The following is a 5,796-nucleotide window of genomic DNA, read 5'->3' on the forward strand; positions in this document are numbered from 1 at the left end:
CAAGACTTTATTTTACAGCCTTGTTTGTGGCAGTGTTCTGATGTTAATATTTTTTAACATAATTTCTGCATAGGTTTTATGATTGAAATCCAGGAAATGCAGGGGGAGAGAATATTGTAAAAAATACACTCGTCAGACCTGGCTCTATAGAGGATTATTTATCGGGCCTGGAACAGAATTATGGTCTTGAGTTAGCAACAAAAAAAGGAAAAAAACAGAAGATGTTAGAAATCTTCAATAGTCTGGACCACAGAATCTTCGGTGGAGGCTTCAGCCATTTCAGTTGTAACATTGGAATGTGTATTTAAAAACAAACAAACAACGCTCCCAAAATAACAACAAAACCCAAAGTACCCTCTCCTCCCAACTCACACACAGAGATCCTTTTCCACTTTACTCCCAACAAACCAAAACAAAGAAAAAAAAAAAACTGTGGCCATTAAAAAAAATGTGTGCAGTCAGTGAAGTCTGAATATGTAAAATTAAAAGTTGAATGCAAACATTTTTGCTGAGTCATAGCTTGCTGTCACCTCTGATGTTGGAAACTGTTCTGAACGAAGACTGTGTAGGTGGGTTAGAAGCCATTCTATACAATTATTTCCTTCCTGAATGTGAAAACTTGAAACAGTGGAAACATTGGCCACTACAAAGAAAATAAATGGGTAGAAGAAATGTAGCCATTTTGCAATGTTTTTCTAAATTGCGGGGGGTTGATTTTCATATTTATGTCTGTTCTAGTCCCTGTTTATTTTTGCCTTCTCGGTGTATCTGTTTTCACGGAATTTTCATAGAATCATTAAGGTTGGAAAAGACCTTTTAAGGTCATCAAGTCCCACTGTCAGCCCAACACCATGCCCACTAAACCATGTCCTAAGTGCCACATCCACATGTCTTTTGAATACTTCCAGTGATGGTGACTCCACCACTTCCATGGGCAGCCTGTTCCAATGCTTGACCACTCTCTCTGTAAAGAAATTTTTCCTAATATCCAATTTAAACCTCTCCTGGTGCAACTCGAGGCCATTTCCTCTCGTTCTATTGCTGATTACGTGGGAGAAGAGACCAACACCCACCTTACCACAACCCGCTTTCAGGTAGTTGTAGAGAGCGGCAAGGTCTCCCCTCAGCCTTCTCTTCTCCGGACTGAACAACCCCAGTTCCCTCAGCTGTTCCTCATAAGACTTGTGCTCCAGACCCCTCACCAGCTTTGTTGCCCTTCTCTGGTCACGCTCCAGCAACTCAATATCCCTCTTATAGTGAGGGACCCAAAACTGAACAGAGGATTCAAGGTGCGGCCTCACCAGTGCCGAGTACAGGGGCACGATCACTTCCCTACTCCTGCTGGCCACACTATTTCTGATACAGGCCAGGACGCTGTTGGCCTTCTTGGCCACCTGGGCACACTGCTGGCTCATGTTCAGCCGGCTGTCAACCAGCACCTCCAGGTCCTTTTCTGCCAGGCAGCTCTCCAGCCACTCTTCTCCAAGCCTGTAGTGTTGCATGGGGTTGTTGGCTGGCTCTCTAGATATTTTACCAAGGTCTTACCTTTCTGGTAACCAGAAACATACCAGTCTGTCTGCCTCATACCAAGTTCTTGGTTCCTTTATGCAAGTAATATGATGAAATAATGTGTCAAAAACTTCTGGTCTTGTATTTAAAATCTAAAGTATAATCAATGCCATACAACAACTTTGGGAGTACCTGCTTGGAATTTGAGGGACTACAGGGTTGGTTGGGCTAAACTTGAACTGCTTCTGGTACTTCCAGAAAGTTGACAAGTGTTTCAGTTGAGGGATGGTCAGGATGAGACAGCTTAGGCAGTGTAGTTTCTAAGAGTTACTGCTTTGCTAGAAGAGAGATGGTCTTTTCAAATGGAAATTGCTGATGTTCCACGAATATCCTGTTGCATTCTCTCTTTGAAGATTTCACCTGTACTTCCTTCATACAAAGAAATAAACTCCTTATATAAAAATTACAAACCTTCACTAGGGAGTACATTTTTTTTAAAGCAGACTTCTTTGATTTTGATCAAGATTACAGTGTTTACATGTTGTGCTTTCTGCCATCTCTGTTGGTATACTTTTTAATGGAAAAGCAAATTACAAATTGTCTTTATTCTTCTAGCCGAATAGTGAATTCCTTCTACCTCCTCCAGTGTTATCTCATACTACACTATGCCAAACTAAGGCAGATGATAAAAGGATTGTTATTACATATAGTGAACTAAGATGTAACATTTGAAAGAACTCTCAAGAACTGCTTTTATCTTAATAAGAATTAATGAACATGCTTTCATGAAGACCTAAGAAAGAATATCCGTTATTATGGGCTAATATCTGAAGGACCCACTGAAAAATGACTGGGCTTGTTGTTTGGCTTTCCTAAACAAGGATTATTTGGAGGAAAAAAGATAAGCTATAAATCATTTCCTTGACAAATGTGTCAAGTAAATATGCTGCTTACAATAGTAATTTGGAATATACTGGACAATGTTGTTTAGCAGGATTATAAAAGGCAATTAGCCTTGTTAATTTGGGATTTTGGCTTTCTTAAGTTTCCTTTAAAAAGGAGGAGGTGCTATGCTATGCTTTTTTCAGTGACATAGTAAGTATCAAAATTAGTAAATTTCTGTACTCTTGCTTTTTGGTTAGCTTTTCCAGGAATTCCTAAACTTACTGTTTTATTAAGGAGTAATAGTTAAAAGTACACGCATGCAATTATTTCATGTGACTAATTGTGTTTTTCCTTTTATCTTGCAGCAACGCACCTCTTGCTTTTTCCTCCAAAGTATGTTATATTAAGTTTCGTGAAGCATCGAGTGTTGGTGTGGCCCAGCATCTCACTAACACGGTTTTTATTGACAGAGCTTTGATAGTTGTGCCCTGCGCAGAAGGTTGGTATTTTAGGCATTCTTCTGTAATGTTGGTCTTTGTTGTGTCTGCTAATTGTTTTAAGCTTTTCATGTAAGGAGGTGGTGCTCTGTTGTTGTTTTATTTTATTTTATTGCTTTTTGAAAAAAAGTCTTGAAACAAAATTGAAAATTGAACGGGGAAACCCAAATATATATTTTTAATTGAAATTCAGCATTAGAAAAAAGATAGTTGATTTAAGTTAGGGTAATTCAGTTTTCCATAGTTACTACATATTTTGAGGGAAAGTGAAATAAAATAATTCCCTTCAATATGGTTTGCGTTGGCAAGCTTGTTCTCACACAGAGTTCTCACTGAAGTCAATGGAGTGCTAAAAAGATTAGGCAATTTTCTGGTACCAATAATGTTGCAGTTTGGATCTTAAATGTATCACCTTTGGTGTGGTGGGTGGTTTTTTTTTTCCTTTTGTTTTTTTAAGATACTGATTATTTTTCTTTTAGATTGCATCCCAATTTTGTCTTGTAGACATGATATATGCATTTGGTCATTTTAGATTCATCTGATCTAAAATATTTAGCATTCATGATGATAATTACTGTTTGAATATAACTGTTTACCTGCTAGTTTACTTAAAAAAATTCAATTTTCCTTTCTTGTTAACTGTGGAGAATACTACTTTGTGTGCCATAAAAAGGCTTTCTTATGTGTACTGGTACTCCTTTTTTGTTTAGATATCTCTTTAAACATGCAGTGATCTGTACAGAATACTTCCAGCATAAATATTTTTAAATCTCTTGATAAAATAAAATTCTTGGTGAATACTAAATTTACAAGTGTTCCTTTAGCTAGCTTTGAGGCCATACTTTTATAGATGCTTTCAATACAAGCTATTTCTTACTGTTAGTATGATATCCCACATCTGAGTACAATTGTATAAAACATGGCCCTACAGTAGGTGTATCACTTGAGTTAGGCAAAGCCCCATTGACTTCATTGTGATCATTGTGGAACTGAGCATCTGCCCATCTGGTTTTGGACTTTTTGCCTCTTGGACTGAAACATTCCAGCTGGTGGAGGGAACTTAACTTCACTTTGAACATGGTAGCTGTTTTGCCATGAACAGCAATATTTAGAACCATTGAACTACAACCTGCAGCAAGTCCAGAAATACCTCCTTTTAACATAACTTTTCTAACTGCAAGAGTCAGGTTTTGGTTCAAAAAATACTCTTGACTTCATGGAGTTTGTTAACAGTGGTCCCAGAGTACCATTTTTGGCATGTTTGTCACATTGTGATCTGGATAGTATGACATTAGTGCTGCTGAAGTAATGGCCTGGGATGTTCTGACAAGTCTCCAAAATTTCGTAGACTCTATAAGTACTTTCACTAAAGGCTATATTGACCTACAGAATATGGCCTATGCTTGTAGCCTTTTTAATAGGGGCATATGGCACATATATTTGTCTTCGTGAAGCCTACATTTTTAGTTGCTTTTATGCCTTGTTTTGGGGGCTTTTTGGTTTTATTTTTTAACTTGTTCTTAAACCACAAAGAGGATATTGCTGTATCTACTTGAAGCTGTGTAGAGGCTAATGGGACCAGATTCCTTATTATTGAAAAATTGCCCCTAAATAATTCACTACATATTATTCAGGATCTTAGTTTTACCTTTCATCGAAAAGACCTTAACACTGGTTCAGTACTGCCAGAGAGGGAAGATTGCCACCTAATGAATGAACAACACTTCCTGGTGTTTTTCTTGTGATGAGATCACTGCCTGACGTGATATGGCAACAGGCAGGTAAAGATATATTTTCCCGTGTCTCTTGATGATAGGCAGCGAATGGAAGGAGAAAAAAATCAAAGTTCTGACAAATCTTGTTCCAACCCAATTTGTAGCAGACTTATTAGGCATTTCTGAGAGAATGTATAATAGAAAAATTGTCATTGTTCAAAATCATTCTGGACCCCAGAGATTTATGCGTAATTAGGTGAACAAGTGATTGGGTTGTGAGGTAAAATTTTTTTTTAATGCCGGAATGCTGTTTCCATGTAACTTCCTAACAGATAAAAAGATGTGAATTTATACAGGTTTAACTTTTCTGAGGAATGTATTGTGTGGAACAAGTATGGCTTTGGAGACCACAGCGCAAGATTTTTGATTGTATCGTATGATGGAGTCAGTGGAGTGTATCACAGGCTTTAGAAGTAGTGATGGCTATATTCTGCTGGGAGGTAAAATTACATCCTTGGCCAACGATGCCAGTAATAAAACATTTCATGCGCCGATTTAAACATAGAGGAGAGATAAAATGGAATTCTGAAAACTTGGTTTTAAAAACCGGAACAAAATCTGAAAATTGGAGCGTATTTAAACAGTGGTAATTCAAGGGAGTATGAGGGAATGACTACACAATGAAAACAATGTTAATTTTTTGACATTTAATAAACAATTTAACAAAAAGGTAATTGTAAGTGAAGTAACATTATTGAACTGTGAAAATATCATTTTTTTGTGTGTCTATTGGTAGGTTTTTCTTTAAACATTATACTTAGAGAACACAAAGGTTGAAAGATAAACAAAGATGCCACCCTAATCATTCTAAATTTTATGTCCACATTATCTGGTAGATGGATTTTGACTATTAATTTGGTTTTGTATGTTTTCTCTGTGTGATATTTGTGCATTATTAGATGACTAGACTGGCCAAGGCAGACCTGTTACACTTGCCTGAGTTAGGCATTGTTTGCCATGCCACTAAACCTGCCGCCAAGTGAAACCTTCATGGGGGAAATGAGATCGAAGTCTGGCCTGCTGAAGATGGACGCCCTGTCTCTGTTTTTATTTTATTTTGCTTTCTTTCCTTTGTTTCTTTTATTTTTATTTTTATTTTATTTTGTCCCTTTTTTTGTTTTGTTCTGTTA

General features: G+C 37.2%; 1 protein-coding gene across 1 annotated transcript in view; it reads left to right on the forward strand.

Annotated features, from left to right (window-relative positions):
- Nucleotides 1-2,765: 2,765 nt before the first annotated feature.
- LOC104626027 (splicing regulatory glutamine/lysine-rich protein 1-like) overlaps nt 2,766-5,796 on the forward strand; it is a 25,184-nt gene continuing 22,153 nt past the window's right edge. Inside the window, 1 exon segment of the mRNA XM_010293839.1 lies at nt 2,766-2,893. The gene's annotated coding sequence lies outside the window, so the exon portion shown is untranslated.

Source organism: Phaethon lepturus, unplaced genomic scaffold, assembly GCF_000687285.1.
Source record: "Phaethon lepturus isolate BGI_N335 unplaced genomic scaffold, ASM68728v1 scaffold2109, whole genome shotgun sequence".
Taxonomy (NCBI): Eukaryota; Metazoa; Chordata; class Aves; order Phaethontiformes; family Phaethontidae; genus Phaethon; species Phaethon lepturus.